Source organism: Eschrichtius robustus, chromosome 4 (genome assembly GCF_028021215.1).
Source record: "Eschrichtius robustus isolate mEscRob2 chromosome 4, mEscRob2.pri, whole genome shotgun sequence".
Taxonomy (NCBI): domain Eukaryota; kingdom Metazoa; phylum Chordata; class Mammalia; order Artiodactyla; family Eschrichtiidae; genus Eschrichtius; species Eschrichtius robustus.
This window is the reverse complement of record NC_090827.1, coordinates 45,781,262-45,804,428: the sequence shown is the minus strand read 5'-3', so window position 1 is coordinate 45,804,428 and position 23,167 is coordinate 45,781,262.

Here is a 23,167-nt window from a genome sequence, read left to right as displayed (position 1 = left end):
ACTGTATGACATTCAAAGCTTTCCTTGAACTCAACCCTGCCTTCATCTCTCCTGCCATCTTAGGATATATCTGACGCTTCTGTCATCCCAAACTACTTCCAATTCCAGCAACACATCAACCTTTCTCATGCCTCTCTGCCCTCCTTATTCACTTATCTCAACAACCTGTGCTCACTTCTAATCCCACAAGGAGCACATGACACATCACAGTTGTTTTCCTTCAGCCTCCCCACCACAGCTGTGTCTTTTAGGACACAGTCTGGATTGTTTCCATTCATTGTTTAAATCTTAGCAAATATGGAAAGCACAATTTTACTGAATAATTGAGGTTAGCAAAATACAAAGTAACAATTTTGATCCTTTCCTTTACTGAAGATAATTGCCTATATAGGATTCTTGCTCTGATATGACATCTCTGTGCTTATTTTCTTGTTCTTAATCAGGTAACCACCTCTACAAGAATGTTGTTCCAAGATATAATCTCTGATTAGAACATTAAAAATTGTTAGTCAGTACATACCACAAGGAAACTTTCTCTCTCCAAGGGCTTAACACACACACACACACTAATAGTTGCTTATCACAGAGATGATAGAGATTTTCACGTACTCATGCATTTTCTTTACTGATATATTCTCGTTCTCTCTGCATACATTTCAAATAGAATGTTCTAAAGAACCCAGGCCACCTTTTGCACTTGCCTCCATTCTTTAGTGATTAGAGAAAGTGGAAACTAACCATTCAAATCTTGGAGTGTTTTATTTGATGGGCCCTTCCATTTCCCTTAGACTAAGAAAGAGACTCTACAGAGCACAATTAGTCAATACTGACAAGTCATTAACAGAACTAACGAGACTCCAGAAGGTCTGAATTTGAGGTTTGCAGCAAACTAAATTGAGAGCAAGCCCAAGACTGACGGTTATTAGGAGCATATTTGATTTATTAACTTATTTTGCTTTTTCTTTTCAGTCTCATTTTCTTTATTCCCTTCTTTAAAGCTTCTCTACAGGAATGATTATTGATCTACAGGGTATTAGCATGTGGATTCTAATAGCTGTTCTCAAGCAGACGACTGGCCTTCAACCAGGTCAGAGTGTTACCCAGAGAATGTATAATTTTATGACTTCACTTCTGGAAAAGTGGAAGAGGATAAGAGAGTACACAGAGGGAGTTGCCAGAGTAAAACCTCAAAAGCACAAAAATTCAAAGATCAATAGAAAAGGGGGAAAACCTTTCCATGAAATAAGGTAAAAATGAGGCATTCACACTGTTCAAGACATTCAAGGAGAACTGTGAGTGGTAGTTTTCTTGAACGAGTGAATCGTTAGAGATTCTGCTATAGAACTATTTCTTCGTAGAGTAGGAAAATGGCTTCAGGACTTGTTTTCCCCAGAGAGTCAAAGAACTTCAAATTATCTAAGTGGAAAACCAGTTTATGCTTTGACTCCATATTTAAATTTGTTTGGCTTTTTGCAACAGTATTCTTACTGTCACAGGTTGGCCTTAGTAAAAACTTAATATCTTTACAATCACAAAACTTTCCAGGAATTTTTCTCAGGGAAGAATCCCAGAAAATATGCCATATGCCCTATATGTATTAGTCCTGGAGAGAGGGGGTGTGGACATCCAGAATGTTGCACGTAAGACATGACCGTTTGTCTGACAAGCAGAAAGTTGAAAATATTCACCAAGGCGATTGGGAATGTCCCTCTTCTGTCTATTTGAGCCTCTGACCTTTGAAAACAGCACTGTGTATTTCGTGTCACTGAGTTTACACGATGTGTCCCTATTTCCAAAAGCCTTAAAGCTTTTCCTTTTGCCTCCTTTTTGTCCACCATATGCTCCTACCAGGGAGTGAGCCCTTCTGGTGCAGAACCAGCAAACGCTTACATAAATGTGTCCATTCTTGAACAGCTTTGGAGAATGCAGTATGACCTTCCCCCCTAAACAGGTGTTTATTTTTAAAGAGGCAAGAACAGTAACAACCTGCTGTTCTGGAAAGATAATTACCTCTCTCTAAGAAGAGTCAAGGAAATAGTCAAGACTCTTCAATGGGTAAGGAATATTCCAGTGAGTGTAGAAAACAGGGATGGTCTCACCCACAATGCCCATCTTTGGCCTAAATGTGGAAAAAAAGCCCCTACACTCATGAGGACCTCTCCCATCCCTCTTCAAAGGACCCGAACGCTTTTTTTGGGGTGTTCTCATTACCAGAAGGTGAATCAGTTAGGACTTACACTTACTGACCCGGCCCTCGGGCTTCTGTTGAGACGTGGAAGCCAGACGTGTGCCGCCTGTCAGTCTGATGATTATCTAGCCCGCCGACCCGGAGAAGGCACTGGGCGGTTCCCAAAGGCAGGCCCAATCCGTCCGCTCCGACGGTGCTGGGCAGCCGCGCGCGCGCGGGAGAGCAGGAGAGCGCAGCGTCCGCCTGACAGTCGGAGCCGCTAGGAGGTTTGCGCCGCTGGGGTCCGCAGCCCACCTCCGCAGCAGAGCGCAAGGGCACCGCCCCGCCCCGCACTGCGCGGCCAGAGGAGCGGGTGGGGATCCGAGGCTCCGGAGGCGGGAGGCGAATCCCTCCCTCGAGGAAAAAGAAACAGGGGCGGAGGGTGGGGGACGAGGGTCCCGCAATGGAGAAGGCTGGACGGAAATTCTCCGTGCGATGGAGCTGGAAACAGAGTCCAGGTCTCTCCCCCTGGAGGGCTTGGAGCGCGCGCAGCGGGACCCTGCCCAGCGCCCCCTCGCGGGTCCCCACCGCCGCCTGCAACGGCTTCTCTTCTCCCCTGACCCCCACTGGCCACCCCCAAGTTTGATACTCTGGGTGTTCGCACCACTCCTACCTTCCACCAACCCCTCCCTTATTCTCCCGCTCCTCAGTTCTATGAGAGACGGCCCGGCGAGGACAGACCCCGGACTAGGGCCGGGCTCACCACATCCACCGAGGAGAGGCCAGGGCCAAGGCCAAGGCGAGGGCTAGGGCGAAGGCGGGGCGGACAGTCCCAGCTGCGGGCGCTGCGGGTGAGAGGAGACCTCGAGCTGGCTCGAGGCGAACCTGGGAGACAGAAGCCCGGCGACTTGGCGGAGATGGTAAAGTCCCAGAACTGCAACCAGGAGTCGCTCTCCTCTTTGCTTGTAGGAGCAGAGGTGGGGGGCTGGACCCCGCGCAGAACCACGGAAAAGCGCCGCACGACTGCGCGCGGAGGACCAACCCTCCGCCAGGGCTGGAGCGCAGGGCGCCGGTGCAACTCTAACTGGGCGGTCGCTGCGCTCCAACGGGAAGGAGAAGCGAGTTCAGATCCTGTATGCCCACGCTCAATTGGTTGCAATTTCCTGAACTGGTGTCTGTTGACAGTTTACAAGTTGGGTAGTGCGCATTCAGATTCAAAAGCCGGCAGCCCGGGTGGTGTACGCTGCTGCTCAGGGCAAAAGCTAGAATAGGAAGGAGAAAACAAAGGGTCACAAAAACAAAACAAAACAAGACAAAACTAAAACTTGATCTCTCCAGTTAGCTGACTTTTGGATCCTTCGCTCTTTGGTCATGACCCAAGCTACTCGTGCCACGATGCGTGCGTGCCTCCGAAATGCTCTCACCAGTCTCCTCCGGGCTATGCCCTCTGCTAATGGCTGGAGCCCGCCAGGCTGAGTTAAAGCATCAGAGCAAAACAGGATTGCGGAGTCAGTCAACAAAGCTGTGGGGTCTGTTCCCTCAGTATTCCTCCCAGAAGCTCTTAATTCAGAGCCATTCCTTCTCGCAGTTTTCAGCCAATCTCTCTTCCCTTGTTCATTTTTAGAGGGGGCAGCAGAGCCTATCGAACTAGGAAAACAAAAGACTGAAACTGGAAACCGAAGCCTTTCCTCAAATATCTTGTGCTGGGGCTTAGCACACATTACTTTCCTTCTATGCATCAGTCTCTTCATTTCTGAAATGAGGATGATCATACTGCTTCACTTGAAATTTCTCGGAAGTATAAAAAAGATTAAGCTAATCAAAAAATACTCTCCAAAATATTAGTTAAGTCCTCTTCTCAAGAGCATTGAGGTTTCAGTCTATGAGGGCTTGCCCACACCCTGATAGTGTTGCATATGTAAGGCATTTTTACTCAGCCTAATCTGAAATTGATCTTCTGGCTAGTGTAGAATTATGCCCACAGGAGCACAGAAATTATTGAGAAAACAAAGCAGCTTGGGCTTTTCAATTACCAATAAACAAAAATATATAGAACTGGAAATATCTAAGATGTTCTACACAGTTCCACTTAAAATATTTTTGTACAATTTTTACCTTGGAGAAATATTCCTTGTTCTCACATGTGTTTTCTGCAACACATTCCATGTTTCTTAATATATTTGCACCAGTGAATAATGAACTATGTGCCAAGGAGCTGTAACTCTAGAAGAGTAGGAGTGGCTTAAAACAACAATCATAAAAACAAATACACAGGAAAACAGATGAGTGCTGTAATTGCTTTGGAGGACTCAGCAGATTTCACTGATATGGGTTGCACAAAACAACTTTGCCTCCTTTTAGAACTGTTTTTCGGAAGCATCTTAGCAAGCACATACAAATATTTGTCTCACTCTCTTATCGATACATATGAGTCTTAGAAGAGTCACATAGCTCCACGGACATCTAGTCAGTAGTCCTGTTAAGACTGCATGACTTCTTTGATTAATGCTTTCCAGTAAAGTACAGAATTGCATGAGAAACTGATCCATGGAAATTAAAGTTGCTTTTTTGTGTGTCATATTATCAAGGATAGTTTTGACAATTAACTCATGACTTTTTTGTGCATTAAGATCTAACAGATATCTTTTAGTGTGCACATACTCTGTAGTACAGCAGCAATGAGCCACTCCAATAAATGCCAATAAGTCCCATCAAGACACTGATAGAAGGTGGTGGAAGTGGTGGTGAAATATTGATTAATACAAATTGAGACAGGACACAATTTTTACTGCCTGATTTCTATTGTGTCAAATCATTCAGTTCCTTGGGCAATTTCTCATCTAACTAGAATATGTTCTGATTACTCCTCACTTAGGGAGCAGACTCAAACTCAGATGCCTATAGCTAGGGCCAATGACCTCAATATACCAGCAGCCTAAGCTGCAGTAGACAGTAGGGAGGGTTGGGGGCTACCATGTGTCAGAAAGCACAAAGCACATGCTTCTTCTAAAGGAGGAGACTGCTTCTCAGACTCCACTGAACTGCCCTGCAAAAATATAGATTCAGTATTATGAGATCTGATATTTTAAGAGAAGCAAAATCCGTATTCTTAAAAATCTTCCAGATTTTAAATGAAGGAAATTAATTTTTAAAACGTCAACCCCCAGGTGGCCCAGATCTGTGCAGACCAAAATAAATAAGGAGATATAGATAGGGATAGATAGACAGACAGATGGATAGACAGATGGATAGATATCTGCAGCCTGGCCCATGGGCTTCCAATATTGTAGCCTCTCATATTTGTATGTGATGTTTGACAAACCTCCTAAAATATCCAAACATGACTCTCCTACCATTTTCCCTACCCATAGACCATTCCTCAGTGCACATACACCTAAAAGGAATGCAGCCAAATATTAATTGCTAAATAAGTAATTTTTTTCCCACTTCTGGTTGAATAGATGTTCTCAATGAGACTGAAGTAAAGAACATGGTGAATAACTGAACAATTTGGTATTTTAGATGGTTGGAATGAGAAATTTCACAGAAATGCTTCATTTAAAAATACAGATGATGTCAGGATAGAAGGCCATTAATGATACATATTTTTTAGATAAAGTAAATCATGATATGGATTTCCTTCAGTCTAAATTTATTTTGAGAGCAAGGAAGCATCCTCCAATGTGTAAATAACTTCATTGTTATTTTGATTATAAAAGTAATTTATAACGATTGTAAAAAGAGCAAAGAAAGAAATATACATTATCTAAAACAATGTTTTCCAATAAAACTTTCTGGAATGATGGAAATGTTCTATATCTGCACTGTCTAATAAGGTAGCCACTAGCCACATGTGTCTATTGAGCACTTGAAATGTGGCTAGTGCAAATGAAACTGAATTTTAAATTTTAATTTTTTTAATAAAAGCACCGAAAAGAACAAATGTGTTTTGATTCCTGGGGGAAAGTTCAGAAAGCTATTTTTTTCCCCCTTAATGTCAGTGTTTCCTGAGAGATTATTAAATAAGCTTCAAGCCATACAACCCTAACTTAAATCACAGACAGAATGAAATAGTGTAGTGCAGCTGGAATGTGGAAGCTGATTCCAGAAGGAGAAAGAAGTAAGCTCCATAAATCAGGACACCAGCCCAAGGAAGGGAGGAAGAGCAAAGAACAGAAAGAGAAAGGAAAGCAAACCCATGCAGAGGAATTCTCTAAACCCAGTCATGTAAGAAAAGCTCAGTGAGGCTTATTAGCTTTTATTAAATAATGTACTTAAATTCTTAGACTGAAAAAAAAAAGCCTAATAACAAGTCCCTAGTTAGGAAATGTTAATAATCAGGTTAGCTTAACAGTTAGTTATAGTGCTTAGTATATTTGAAACTGACTCTGTCTTGCTTTATTTAAATGTTCAATAAATGTATTTATTTATTCTTAGGCTTATTAAGTCCTTCCTACAGAAATTCTTTTTAAAGTTTCAATAACACTCTCCTATAGTAAAAAATTATGGAGCCTAGCTATCCTAATGTCCATTTTGTTATACTGTTGATTCTCAACAGGTTGTAGATATATTTCTGATTGGATATGAAAAGGAACAATGGGAGTTAAGCTCATATCTGAACAGATACAATGGAGGATGTACCAAGTGGACATAGAGAAAAAGACTAGTTTATGTAAATGGAGCTGCAAGTGTAATAACTTTTAAAATAGTCTACCATTTTAAAAACTAGCCAGTCTAATCACACTTGTTCTGATGAAAAGGTAATCTTGTTCTACTTCCTTCTATCTTCCTTCTGTCTCATTGCTCTTAGTTTATTTGGAACAAGTGGACCAGTAAACATGTGAGTGGGCAAGAAGTGGCCCAGACAGTGAATTTCACAAAGCTCACAGTCTGGATTCTCTTACAGTCCTTGTATGCAGTGTGTTATGTAGGCAGGTGTCTCATTCAAGAAAAGCAACTAGTCATTCAAAGTGAAATGTATGCTAAATCCTAAACTGGACATAAATATCATTTGCTATGATCTGTATTTCTATGGATTCTAGATTTTTATTTTTGTTTTGAATTTTGAATTACAGATTCAAAGTAATTAAGCAAGATTGTAAGCAACATATGCAACATTTTGCTGAGATTTTTATCTTTTGGTGATCATCCAAATGGATATTGAGACTGGTAAAGGACCAAATCTAGGATATTTAAATGCAAATGATTTACAGTTTAAATTTTAACCCGGAACAAAGGAAGGGACATTTTTATGTGGAATTCAGAATTTAATCAATGCAAATGTTCATTGGATTATCTGAAACATGCACAGGAGGCCCATGGCTAAAGGGGAAACCTGCACCCTTTTAGAAATATCAACTTTATTTTATAAGTGTTTATCCTTGTAGCATACAGAGACATAATTTGATATGTATTTTTTGAATCATACACCCAAAACAAATTTAATTTTAAAATTTTCTCAAAAAAAGTACAAGTAAAATCAAAGCTCTCATACTAAATTACTATTGGTTTATTTTGAGAGATGAGAAGTCAAAGATTTATATATAGTTTTCACATGTTATTTTGGAGATGATGAAATGACTTATTCGACGTAAAAATTTCAAAACGTGAAATGAATAATGCAAGTAGGATTAAATTCAGGACTCACTACTCTTTGTAGTAAAAAAGAGTTATATAAAAATCCATGTAAGCATTTTATTACTCACAACACCTGTCAACAAATCTTTATAGAGTATCTAATTTGTTATAGGTACTGTGTCAGATGATGTCCATACAAGGCGAATGACACAAAGACCTGGTTGTTTCTAGTCCAAGTATGTAGACTTTTAAATAAAGAAGTACCATAAACAGCTTGAGATTTTCTGGCAGACTCTGACATAATGGATTTCAATGCCAAATCTGGCCTCTGTACTCCAACACAGAATTAAATCTTGGAGACAGATTTTTGGGTAAAGTAAAAAAGAATAGTTTTATTTCTTTGCCAGGCAAACAGGGCCACAGCAGTCTAATGCCCTCAAAACTGTGTGTACCAACCTGGAGGGGGTAGTGAGAAATTTTATAGTAATGGTTCAAAGGGGGTGTGATCAGCTCATGGACATTATTCTGATTGGTTGGTGGGGAGGTAATCTGGAGTCAGCATCATCAACCTTCTAGTTCCAACCCATCTGGGGTCTACGTGCTTGTGGGCAGCATATAGTTAACTTCTCCCACCTTGTGGGGGTTTCAGTATCTGCAAAACTGCTCAAAGATATAGTTATGTGTATCCCTTGAGAGGGAACCAGGACCCTGCCCCAAGGCTGCACTACTGTTTCTTGACTGATCCTCCCTTATCTCTGCATCCCCTCCCTTCCCCGATTAGCAACTGTTTGAACCTGCCCATTGGAACTCAGGGAAGGTCATGGAGGCTGAATGAAGCCTATTTCCTGTAATCAAGAAATGAGGGACACAGAAAGGCTTTAGTGCCCAGGATCCCCACAGGGTCCTGCTCAGTTTCAATTTGAGGCCACAAAGAAGTAATGTTCAGTTTTTGTTTTTGTTTATAAGAGTTGTGTGTGTGGAAGGGGAAGAATCAGGGAAGTGTTTCATGCAGGAAGTAACTCAACTCAATGTAAACCTAGATAGAGGCCTTCTTGGCTTTACCTAGCACTTGGATACCATTGTCTGTTGGAAATAACCTTCTGAAAACCATATTATCATGCATGAGTGATATATTCAGAATCTTTTGTTGAATTCTTGGAAATAATTACCAAGACACTCAATTTAATCATTTAACATCTAGATCACACTTGAATAAAAAATTCATTTCCGGGCTTCCCTGGTGGCGCAGTGGTTGAGAATCTGCCTGCCAATGCAGGGGACACTGGTTCGAGCCCTGGTCTGGGAAGATCCCACATGCCGTTGAGCAACTAGGCCCATGAGCCACAATTACTGAGCCTGCGCGTCTGGAGCCTGTGCTCCACAATAAGTGAGGCCGCCATAGTGAAAGCCCCGTGCACCGTGATGAAGAGTGGCCCCCACTTGCCACAACTAGAGAAAGCCCTCGCACAGAAACGAAGACCCAACACAGCCATAAATAAATAAAACTAAATAATTTTTTTAAAAAAATTCATTTCCTGGGATTTAGTCTACATTTTCTTTATCATCACTGAGTTATTCTCTCAACATTAATAACTAAAAGCAAATACTATGGAAACATAATCTTATAGCAATTCTGTCCTCTGGCATCTTTTTGATTTCTTCTATTTTGTGAGAGTATAAAAAATAGCTATAATAAGGCTTTTGACTAATTCATTCACCTTGCTCCTGGTTTGCTAGCACACTGAAATATGATAAAGAAATTGTTTTGTTTGGAGGCACCAGTTACTTAATTAAGTTTACCTGTCATGTGGAGAGCATACAGAAAATGTAAGTATTGCCTTCTGTTAAGTGGATTATATGTTGTAACCTAGGTATGATACTAAGAGTATATCTAGATAAACATAGTGGAGAAAATACAAATGTGGAATACAATTATGAACTAGGGCTATTTTTATCAAACGGTGGTGCTAGGGTTCCCTTCATCAAAATCATATGAGGTCCCTCATAATAATGCCGATTCCAAGATTCCACCTTAGACAATGCAGCCAAAGAAACTCTTGGGGTAAGAGGTGCATTCTGCAATTGTCAAGCCCCCCAGATAATGTAAATATATATCTACTTTTGACAAGCACTAATCTAGGGGGACATCCTCTCATATGCCAATAAATAAAGAGGCAAATAAATAAGCAAGAGTGACAGAACAGAATTTTATCTGAATTATTCAGACATTTTATGTTCTTCAGAAATTGCTGGGCACTTTTTCACTTCCTACTGTTCATACAGATTTAATGTGATAATACATTTTGTTTCCATAGATAAAATTATTTGTAGATATAAAAGTATCCAGTGTAAATTCCTAGGGACATATCTCTTCGCTTAATTTACTTTCTAGTTAGAAGTCAGGGACTCACTTCCATAGAGAAACAGTCCCTCACCATGCTAAACAGGTCAAATTTGCCTATCAGAGAGCTCTTACCCCCCTTTGTCTCTTCAACACATGTAACACTTTGAATTGTGCACTTCTATGTGACGATTTTACTACCTGATGAACACCTATCTTCCCAACTAGACCTTGAGACCCTGAGGGCAGCTCTGAGTCTGATTTAGCCACCACTGTATCATCTGCCTCTAGCACAGTGCCTCGTACACAGATGACACTAAATGTATCTTGTACATTTGCATGTATAGGAGAGGTATGAAAAGGTAGTCTTCCAGATATTCCTCCTTTTAGCCAGTTAACTTATCATTACACAAATTTTTTGGAACTATCTTCTCCATCTCTCTTCATTTCCTCTTCCTTGCTCCACCACTACCTTGCCCAGTTAGATCTCACTTCTCTTACAGAGAATTCTGAGCAGATCTCTCCCTCCTTCTTCACCTCCTCTTCTAAGCACAAGTTACCCTTCTCCACTGCAAGAAAAGTAGATATCCCTAAATTGCTGAGAAACTAGGTATCCCTGAACTGCTAAAGAAAGTCCATATTCTTCTGACTCAAGGATGCAAATCCTTCAATTCCTCCTTGATTCCACTCTTCACGCAAGTTCTTATTTCTAAAGTTAATCCCTGCTTGTGCCTGGAATAAATAATCACTCACACATCTAATAGAGAGGCAGCTGCAGCCTGGTGGTTAAGTGTGAAAGGGCTGTGGTTACCCTACTTGGATTCAAATCCTTGTTATGCCATTTATTCACCATCCATTTTGGGACAACTCACTTGGGCAAGTTCTCTGGGCTTCATACTCCTCATCTGGAAATGAGAGTTAATAATACCCAACCTATAAAGCTGTTGCAAAGATTAATAGATGGGACAATATACATAGAGTATCTGACACTGCAGAGTGTTAAGTCTAGCGCAGAGTAACCTCTTAGAAAGTATTAGTAATTACTATCAAATAGGCATCTTGCCTTCTCCCCCTACATGTCAGTTCTCAGTTAAATACCTTTACCAGATCTTATAATCTCTTCCATTACATCTTTACTCTCAAACACCACATTTCTTAAAACTATTCTTTCCTTACCTCCTACTTTATTCTTATCTACTAAAAATAGATATTCATTCCTACAGAGATATTCCAGGTGATTGTAAAGCTACAATGGGTTATTATCCATATCAGGCAAACACTGGGCCAAATTTTTTTCCTTCCCTTCTAAAACCTCAATGATTTCCTCCCCAAACTCATGTCCGGAGATTAGGTCTAGAAAAGATTAGCTGTCCTGGGGTTGAGAGTTTAGAATGCTTTACTATGCACTAACTTTAACCTTAAGAGTTGTGCAACTCTTGAGGTCTTACATATAGTATTCTTTAGTTGGTTTTGTAGGTAGTGACTCCATACATAAAGTACAATCCTTATTTCTTTGTAGTGGGCCTGTCTTACATGAATAAATGAGAATCATCCTCAAATATTGTATTGTGTGTAATGCCCTTCATTGCATAATAAATTTGTCCAATTGTGCCTTGGCAAAATGTAGGGCAGATTATTATTAAACCTATGCAAGTAACTATATTGCTTTGAAAAGTAAGAAAACTCAGTCACAATATTTGTTTCCAAATTCTGCAGTGTAAGTGAGAATCAGATACCATTTAAAAATATATTTCATTTTACAAATGCATAGTTTAAAATTCAGTTTATAAATGCATAGTCTTCTAAATTGAGGGCTAGAGATAGCTTAAGAAGAAAGAAATAAGGCCTCCACATATATTCCTTAGAAGACAAAAACATTAAACATAATATCAACAATATTGCAAATAAATAATCAAAATAAAATGCCTTTTTTCAGTATTTTTAGTCTTATGCAATTAATTTTTGACCCACTGGATCTTGGATAATTCCTCTGCTTTCATAAAGTTGTCTGCTTCTGGACTAAAAAGATCCCTGGAAATCTTGACTCAGTACCCTGGCACAACCTCAAAGACACACAAGGTGAGTCAGCCTGGGAATCTGTATGCAAGACTTTACTCTTTGAAGTATCAGTTTTTGAGTTTCTCTTACAGTCCATTCCTTGAAGCTCTGAAGCTGTTCTTCTTGGCTTAAGACAAAAATTCTGATCTGAGCTTATAGTAAGGCTAAAAGCCTCAGAGTAAATGTTATAGTTGCAGGTGAAACAGAATGACTATAGTTCATTTATTGCCATAATCAACAATATTGGAAAGGCAGAGAGTAAACTCTGCTATTGGGTATAACATATAACTCTTCTATAAGAATTTATTTTATGTTTCCCCTGAGCCTAAAGACACATTATCATCAGTGAGGGTGTTAAAACACCTCCAAAATTCTCCAATCCATCTGTAATCTCTGAAAGATCTATATTAGCAGCATTTTACTGTACAAAGTTATCCTTCTCTTGAACAACTCTGTGCTTGGAAATATTACAAATATTCTTGGAGCTAATTAAGAAATATGAAGCATAACAAAAAATCTAATTGTTTTCATATCCCTTTTATAATGTGAATGAATAGAACTTTTTATTTTCTATAGTATTTTTAAAATAATCAGAGGCATGATGCAGTCAATCCCCAGCACAGAAAATTATTACAGATTATATACAATCTGGGCAGATTGAATAGAAGGTAAAACAAACAAATGATTTACTATACCTTGTTAAGGGTAAGCTAAATGCTCTACACAATGTTATCCTACCAGAGAGAAAACCATGTTCTAGATGTATTAATACGATATTTGAAAATAAAAAGATTGTAAGTTCCTTAAAAAATACTATCTGAATAAACCCTCAACCTGAGTGAACTTTGCCAATATTTTAACATACTTAATAATTCCTTCATATCTTAAGTAATATAAACCAAGTGATAAATTTCACTTCTCTCAAACTTTATTCAGCTAGCTGTACAAAATCAAGTTTTGCCCTTTACTAAATTCTTTTATATTTTGGGACAATCTCACACTTTATTTTAGAACAAACCTTTTTTCTTCTTCCTTTGAGAACAACAGAAAACTTCATATTTCACACACATATATGCTCCTACCAGAGGCTCAAATACCAATAAGAACTATAGCATTTAACCAAATTAGTTACTTTCTATTTAACTGAGAAATATATAAATGGTAATTATCATACACAAGCAATTCAGCAGACAAGAAAATCTCACCCCCTAGAGTCACACACATCACTTTTATCTCTCTGGAAACCGACAAAAGTAACAGTACACATTCATTAGCAAGACCCCAAAGTATAGCCACTTTAATACACTACACTAAGGATCAAAGTGACATATAATGAAAAACTATGCCTAATTGAAAAGGAAGAAGTGAAACTGTCACTACTTACAGATGACATGACTTTATATATAGAAAACCCCAAAGACTTCACCAAAAAAACTACTGGAAATAATAAATGAATACAGTAAAGTTGCAGGATACAAGATTAATATACAGAAATCTGTTGCTTCTCTATACACTAATAATGAACTATCAGGAATGATAAATTAAGAAAACAATCCCATTTACAATCACAACAAAAAGAATTTGAAAAACTTAAAATAAAAAAAAATGAAAACTATGCCTTTTGACCAAGGTATCAGTATTCTTTCTCAAGTAACAAGTTATCCAGGGATCCAAAGATTATTTATTAACTGGTTTAATATTAGTCCAAGGTTGTAAAGTTAACTAATGATCTTCAATATCATGTTTTAAGCTGACACATTAAAAACATGATTACTGCTCATATAAAACAATTTGTCACACTGATTTAATTTAGATTAACACAATTTTACATTATCCATAATCATCAACATTGTGTTAGCTTATATGATCAGTAAAACAGTATAAGAAATCTAGGAAGTTCAGACGAACTAATATCAATTAGTATTAAAACAAACATACATCTGATAATTACATCAGGAAAAAGTCAGAGCTGTGTTTTAATTTTTTTTCTTATTTATTTGTTTATTTATTTATTTATTTATATTTTTACAAGAGATAAATAAACTGACACCAAGCATTGTAAATGCATGACCACAACAAAAACAACAATGATTGCAATTATCAAACACAAAACACACTCATACTATGTCATAATATTGACATTCAGTCCAGTAATCCTCCACTGTAACAGCTCCTTTACTTTGCAGTGAAAATTGATTTGTATATTTTTTGCCTCTGAGTCCTTGTGAGATTTTTTTTTTATTCAAACAGAAAGTCACAAAAATTGTAATCATCCTCATCGGTTCACTCAGTCCCATGTAATTATTTTTTTTTTATCTTGATCGTTTGTTAGCAGTTTTATGAATTCATCAGTTTTCCATTAGAGTTTTGAAAATGCTTATTCATTCAGTTCAGCAGTATAGTCAGTTACCAGAAACCTGTACCTGTCAGAGTCTTTTCCATGAATTCCTTGAAGATGAAACTCTTTTATAGGAACATTTTTGCGAAAGCATCAGAGTACACCCAGAATTGTCTGTAAATGACTTAAAAATGACATTGCTTGTGTATGTAAATGACTTAAAAATGAACACAGTTAAAGATTTGATGAAAGTTCATAATAATGCAATTGACAAGGAAATTTAGTTATTTCTGAGATATACATTTTAAAGTAATAACTAGAATTATGACTTATAACATTATACCAGAACATATAAGATTTTTAGAAATTTCATGTAATGTCTGAAACATTTATATTAACATATTTCCATACAAATAACCCAAAGAAAGTTTAGTATTAGTTGTTTCTTTTTTGTTTGTTTGGGTTTTTTTTACACTGCAGGTTCTTATTAGTCATCTATTTTATACACATCAGTGTATACATGTCAATCCCAATCGCTCAATTCAGCACACCACCATACCCACACCCCCGTAGTTTTCCCCCCTTGGTGTCCATACGTTTGTTCTCTACATCTGTGTCTCAACTTCTGCCCTGCAAACCGGTTCATCTGTACCACTTTTCCAGGTTCCACATACATGCTTTAATATACGATATTTGTTTTTCTCTTTCTGACTTACTTCACTCTGTATGACAGTCTCTAGATCCATCCACGTCTCAACAAATGACTCAATTTCATTCCTTTTTATGGCTAATATTCCATTGTATATATGTACCCCATCTTCTTTATCCATTCATCTGTCAAAGGGCATTTAGGTTGCTTCCATGACCTGGCTATTATAAAGAGTGCTGCAATGAACATTGGGGTGCATGTCTCTTTTTGAATTATGGTTTTCTCTGGGTATATGCCCAGTAGCGGGATTGCTGCATCATATGGTAATTCTATTCTTAGTTTTTTAAGGAACCTCCATACTATTCTCCATATGGCTATATCAATTTACATTCCCGACAACAGTGCAAGAGGGTTCCCTTTTCCCCACACCCTCCCCAGCATTTGTTGTTTGTAGATTTTCTGATGATGTCCATTCGAACTGGTGTGAGGTGATACCTCATTGTAGTTTTGATTTGCATTTCTCTAATAATTAGTGATGTTTAGCAGCTTTTCATGTGCTTCTTGGTCATCTGTATGTCTTCTTTGGAGAGATGTCTATTTAGGTCTTCTGCCCATTTTTGGATTGGGTTGTTTGTTTCTTTAATATTGAGCTGCATGAGCTGTTTATATATTTTGGAGATTAACCCTTTGTCCATTGATTCATTTGCGAATATTTTCTCCCATTCTGAGGGTTGTATTTTGGTCTTGGTTATGGTTTTCTTTCCTGTCCAAAAGCTTTGAAGTTTCATTAGGTCCCAATTGTTTATTTTTGTTTTTATTTCCATTACTTTAGGAAGTGGATCAAAAAAGATCTTGCTGTGATTTATGTCAAAGAGTGTTCTTCTTATGTTTTCCTCTAAGAGTTTTATAGTGTCCATTCTCACATTTAGGTCTTTAATCCATTTTGAGTTTATTTTTGTGTATGGTGTTAGGGAGTGTTCTAATTTCATTCTTTTACATGTAGCTGTCCAGTTTTCCCAGCACCACTTATTGAAGAGACTGTCTTTTCTCCATTGTATATCTTTGCCTCCTTTGTCATAGATTAGTTGACCATAGGTACGTGGGTTTATCTCTGGGCTTTCTATCTTGTTCCATTGATCTATGTTTCTGTTTTGGTGCCAGTCCCATATTGTCTTGATTAATGTAGCTTTGTAATATAGTCTGAAATCAGGGAGTCTGATTCTTCCAGCTCCGTTTTTTTCCCTCAAGACTGCTTTGGCTATTCGGGGTCTTCTGTGTCTCCATACAAATTTTGAGATGAATTGTTCTAGTTCTGTAAAAAATGCCATTGGTAATTTGATAGGGATTGCATTGAATCTATAGATTGCTTTGGGTCATATAGTCATTTTCACAATATTGATTCTTCCAATCCAAGAACATGGTATATCTCTCCCTCTGTTGGTATCATCTTTAATTTCTTTCATCAGTGTCTCATAGTTTTCTGCATACAGGTCTTTTGTTTCCCTAGGTAGGTTTATTCCTAGATATTTTATGCTTTTTGTTGCTATGGTAAATGGGAGTGTTTCCATTATTTCTCTTTCTGCTTTTTCATCATTAGTGTATACGAATGCGAGAGATTTCTGTGCATTAATTATGTATCCTGCAACTTTACCAAATTCATTGATTATCTCTAGTAGTTTTCTGGTGGCATTCTTAGGATTCTCTATGTAGAGTATCATGTCATCTGCAAACAGTGACTGTTTTACTTCTTCTTTTCCAATTTGTATTCCTTTTATTTCTTTTTCTTCTCTGATTGCTGTGGCTAGGACCTCCAAAAGTATGTTGAATAATAGTGGTGAGAGTGGACATCCTTGTCTCATTCCTGATCTTAGAGGAAATGCTTTCAGATTTTCACCATTCACAATGATGTTTGCTGTGGGTTTGTCATATATGGCCTTTATTATGTTGAGGTAGTTTCCCTCTATGCCCACTTTCTGGAGAGTTTTTATCATAAATGGGTGTTGAATTTTGTCAAAAGCTTTTTCTGCATCTATTGAGATGATCATATGGTTTTTATTCTTCAATTTGCTGATATGGTGTATCACATTGATTGGTTTGCATATATTGAAGAATCCTTACATCCCTGGGATAAATCCCACCTGCTCATGGTGTATGATCCTTTTAATGTGTTTTTGGATTCTGTTTGTTAGTAGTTTGTTGAGGATTTTTGCATCTGTATTCATCAGTGATATTGGTCTGTAATTTTCTTTTTTTATTGTATCTTTGTCTGGTTTTGGTCTCAGGGTGATGGTGGCTTCATAGAATGAGTTTGGGAGTGTTCCTTCGTCTGCAACTTTTTGGAAGAGTTTGAGAAGGATGGGTGTTAGCTCTTCTCTAAATGTTTGATAGAATTCCCCTGTGAAGCCATCTGGTCCTGGACTTTTGATTGTTGGAAGATTTTTAATCACAGTTTCAATTTCATTACTTGTGATTGTTCTGTTCATATTTTCTATTTCTTCCTTGTTCAGGCTTGGAAGGTTATACCTTTCTAAGAATTTGTCCATATGTTCCAGTTTGTCCATTTTATTGGCATAAAGTTGCTTGTAGTAGTCTCTTAGGATGCTTTGTATATCTGCAGTGTCTGTTGTAACTTCCCCTTTTTCATGTCTAATTTTATTGATTTGAGTCCTCTCCCACTTTTTCTTGATGAGTCTGGCTAATGGTTTAACAATTTTGTTTATCTTCTCAAAGAACCAGCTTTTAGTTTTATTGATCTTTGCTATTGTTTTCTTTTTTCTATTTCATTTATTTCTGCTCTGATCTTTATGATTTCTTTCCTTCTGCTAACTTTGGATTTTGTTTGTTCTTCTTTGTCTAGTTCCTTTAGGTGTAAGGTTAAATTGTTTACTTGAGATTTTTCTTGTTTCTTCAGGTAGGCTTTTATAGCTATAAACTTCCCTCTTAGAGCTGCTTTTGCTGCATCCCATAGGTTTTCGATTGTCGTGTTTTCATTGTCATTTGTCTCTAGGTATTTTTTGATTTCCTCTTTGATTTCTTCAGTGATCTCTTGGTTATTCAGTAAGGTATTGTTTAGCCTCCATGTGTTTGTGTTTTTTATGTTTTTCTCCCAGTAACTCATTTCTAATCTCATAGCACTCTGGTCAGAAAAGATGCTTGATATGATTTCAATTTTCTTAAATTTACTGAGGCTGGATTTGTGACCCAAGATGTGATCTATCCTGGAGAATGTTTTGTGCACACTGGAGGGGAATGTGTAATCTGCTCTTTTTGGATGGAATGTCCTATAAATATCAGTTAAATCTATCTGATCTATTGTGTCATATAAAGCTTGTGTTTCCTTATTAATTTTCTGTTTGGATGATCTGTCCATTGGTGTAAGTGAGGTGTTAAAGTCCCCCACTATTATTGTGTTACTGTCGATTTCCTCTTTTATAGCTGTTAGCAGTTGCCTTATGTATTGAGGTGCTCCTACATTGGGTGCATATATATTTATAATTGTTATATCTTCTTCTTGGAATGATCCCTGGATCATTATGTAGTGTCCTTCCTTGTCTCTTGTAACATTCTTTATTTTAAAGTCTATTTTATCTGATATGAGTATAGCTACTCCAGCTTTCTTTTGATTTCCATTTGCATGGAATATCTTTTTTCATCCCCTAACTTTCAGTCTGAATGTGTCCCTAGGTCTGAAGTGGGTCTCTTGTAGACAGCATATATATGGGTCTTGTTTTTGTATCCATTCAGCAAACCTGTGTCTTTTGGTTGGAGCATTTAATCCATTCACGTTTAAGGTAATTATCGATATGTATATTCCTATGACCATTTTCTTAATTGTTTTGGGTTTGTCTTTGTAGGCCCTTTTCTTCTCTTGTGTTTCCCACTTAGAGAAGTTCCTTTAGCATTTGTTGTAGAGTTGGTTTGGTGGTGCTGAATTCTCTTAGCTTTTGCTTGTCTGTAAAGCTTTTGATTTCTCCATCGAATCTGAATGAGATCCTTGTTGGGTAGAGTAATCTCGGTTGTAGGTTCTTCCCTTTCATCACTTTAAGTATATCATGCCACTCCCTTCTGGCTTGTAGAGTTTCTGCTGAGAAATCAGCTGTTAACTTTATGGGAGTTCCCTTGTATGTTATTTGTCGTTTTTCCCTTGCTGCTTTTAATAATTTTTCTTTGTCTTTAATTTTTGCCATTTGATTACTTTGTGTCTCGGCGTGTTTCTCCTAGGGTTTATCCTGTATGGGACTCTCTGTGCTTTCTGGACTTGGGTGGCTATTTCCTTTCCCATGTTAGGCAAGTTTTTGACTATAATCTCTTCAAAAATCATCTCGGGTCCATTCTCTCTCTTCTCATTCTGGGACCCCTGTAATGCGAATGTTGTTGCATTTAATGTTGTCCCAGAGCTCTCTTACGCTGTCTTCATTTCTTTTCATTCCTTTTTCTTTTTTTTTTCCACAGCAGTGAATTCCACCATTGTGTCTTCCAGGTCACTTATCCATTCTTCTGCCTCAGTTATTCTGTTATTGATTCCTTCTAGTGTAGTTTTCGTTTCAGTTATTGTATTGTTCATCTCTGTTTGTTTGTTCTTTAATTCTTCTAGACCTTTGTTAAACATTTCTTGTATCTTCTCGATCTTTGCCTCCATTGTTTTCCCGAGATCCTGGATCATCTTCACTATCATTATTCTGAATTCTTTTTCTGGAAGGTTGCCTATCTCCACTTCACTTAGTTGTTTTTCTGGGGGTTTATCTTGTTCTTTCATCTGGTACATAGCCCTTTGCCTTTTCATCTTGTCTATCTTTCTGTGGATGTGGTTTTTGTTCCACAGGCTGCAGGATTATAGTTCTTCTTGCTTCTGCTGTCTGCCCTCTGTTGGATGTTGCTATCTAAGAGGCTTGATTTGAGGGACTTGTGGTGGGTAGAGCTGATTGTTGCTCTGGTTGGCAGAACTCAGTAAAACTTTAATTCACTTGACTGTTGATGGGTGGGGCTGTGTTCCCTCCCTCTCGGTTTTTTGGCCTGAGGCAACCCAACACTGGAGCCTACCTGGGCTCTTTGGTGGGGCTAATGACAGATTCTGGGAGGGCTCACACCAAGGAGTACTTCCCAGAACTTCTGCTGCCAGTGTCCTTGTCCCCACGGTGAGCCACAGCCACCTCCCACCTCTGCAGGAGACCCTCCAACACTAGCAGGTAGGTCTGGTTCAGTCTCCCCTGGGGTCACTGCTCCTTCCCCTGGGTCCCAATGCACACACTACTTTGTGTGTGCCCTCCAAGAGTAGAGTCTCTGTTTTCCCCAGTCCTGTCAAAGTCCTGCAATCAATTCCCACTAGGCTTCAAAGTCTGATTCTCTAGGAATTCCTCCTCCCATTGCCAGACCCCCAGGTTGGGAAATGTGATGTGGGGTCAGAACCTTCACTACAGTGGGTGGACTTCTGTGGTATAAGTGTTCTCTAGTCTGTGAGACACCCACCCAACAGTTATGGGATTTGATTTTACTGTGATTGCGCCCCTCCTACCATCTCATTGTGGCTTCTCCGTTGTCTTTGGATGTGGGATATATTTTTTGGTGAGTTCCAGTGTCTTCCTGTAGATGATTGTCCAGCAGCTAGTTGTGATTCTGGTGTTCTCACAAGAGGGAGTGAGAGCACGTCCTTCTACTCCACTGTCTTGCTTCCTCTCAAAGCTGTTTTTAAATCAAACTTATTTATGTAATTTGATTTATCTCAGGATTTACCTTAATTGCATGAACTTATATTCTTATATAAAAATATTTCTTAGATATCAGTGAAAAGGAAAATTTTCCTTAAAATTCTGGCACATGATAATATGAAAAGTTCAGCTTCTTTATTCTACAAACATGGAGGAGTATGGGACTTATATTAGTCTTATTATTCTCTATAAACCAATTACAACAGAGCTCCTTTAATTAAAGGAACTTCAAAAGCTAATTAGTTAGTACCTAATGGAAGTAGGACTCATTCAAAAGATAAAGGCTTTTTTCTCAATTACAGACCCACAAGCACACAACTTACAGTTTCAGTTCTACAACCTCAACTCTGGGTAGAGTGAACACTGAAAGACAGAAATCCATTACTCCAGACCTCAAAAAGATGTCCTCTTTTGCAGTGGGCACCAAATGATTCCATAAGTAATTTTTGTGCACAAATAGATAATCATAAAATAATAAGAAAGTGAATTCCCTGTCTTTATCATGCAACAGAGAATAGATCCCAGTCACCCTGTTAGAAATTATCAAATGGTCAGATTATAAAACTGGTTTTCTGGTCACTGTTGCCATTACTGAAGAATGACATTTGCTATGTGCAAACTGGAACCTGAGTGAACAAAAACAAAGAAAGAAATCAGTAGAAATAAAACGTAGAGAATCAGAGAGTCAACAAAGTTAAAGTTTTATTGCCACTTAAAATAATTTCAGAAGGAGGAAGAGAGAGGGAGAGAGGAACAGAGAGAGACACAGAGAGACAGAGAGAGATCTCATGGTTAGTGCAGTGTAATTGGCTCCAATAAGTGAGTTCACTTGGACATCTTGGTGGTACCTCCACAATCACTAAAGGATAATTTTCAAAACGTGAAATTGAATAAACAAAATGACTCACAGAAGTATAAATATGTCAAATATTTTATTCAACTTATTAAATAACAACAATGAGATGGTAAGGTTGGTTCAGAGAGCATTTGAGGATCTAGTTATTGATAGCCAATTGATGAAGGAATATTAGCATACAATTGCTAATTTAGTTATAGAAGTACTAATGTCCTACAGAAAAGTAAGCCATAACCTTTGGGTTATCTTTTGTACTGGAAATAAATTATTTGCAACTCTATTGGACAAAAATATACAAGTTAAAGTGTAACCTCACTAAGTCTGGGGACTTTAAGCAGTTGTAAAAACAATAAGTTGAACAAAGAACATTCTCCTGGATAATAAAACAAAACTTTGGTAGGCCTGGTAAACAATGTCACTCTATATCATTGAAAAGACATGCCACTTATTTTTTTTGGGGGGGGAGCATATTTCAAAGTTGTAAATATTTTTTCATAACATATTCCATAGGCACATCAATTCCAACATTATTCTTTCAAAACAGATTTCTTTCTCTTCTTTTCTTTTTGACTTCTTATTTTTGTTACTGGCATCTATATATTCAATCACCAAGTTCAAAGCTTGATAATCAAGCACTCTCCTCCCTAACATCACCCCTTGCACACAAATAATCACCTGATGTATGGGATATTTCTTTTTCAAAAATTTTGAGATATGTCCTCTAATTTTCATCCTAGTTATTTTGTATGTATGTGTCCTAAAGTCTCTAGGTCAGTGTTTTCAAACCTGAATGAGTGTCAGAATCACATGAAGTGTGTCATGGGCAAACTCTAATATGGTCCCCAATTTTTCCTACATCCTGGTATTCAAGCCCTTGTGTAATACACTACTCTTGAGTGTGGGTAACATGTGAATTCTTCTAAAAAGAGAGAGAGAGGGAAGCTTCTAGGCAACAGCTAGCAAGGAGCTGGGCTCTCAGTTCCACAACCCAGAAGGAATTGAATCCTGCTAACAACCATCTGAATTTAAAAGTTGATCCTTCTCTGGTCAAGCCTCAGATGAAACCACAGCCCTGGCCAAGGTCTTGATTGTTGCCTTGTAAGAGAACTTGAAGCAAAAGACCTGGCTAAATAATGCTCCAATTCTTGACCTACAGAAACTGTGATAATATATGTCTGTTGTGTTAGCTGCAAAGATTGTGGTAATTTCTTATGCAGAAATATATAACTAATAAGGGGGAATTTTAAAAATAGAGATTCTCAGTTTCAAGTCCCATGTGATTCTTTAAATTTGGGGTGGTAACCAGATATCTGTGGAGTATTTTAAAGCTATCTGTGTAATTCTCTCATTACAATCTGTCTGGACTGTGAATAACTGCTCTAGGTTGCACTCCTCCTTCCCCCCAAAACTTTTACATTGCTAACAGAATGTTCTTACTAAAACTCAAAAATGACCACACTTTTTGTGTATTTTAAA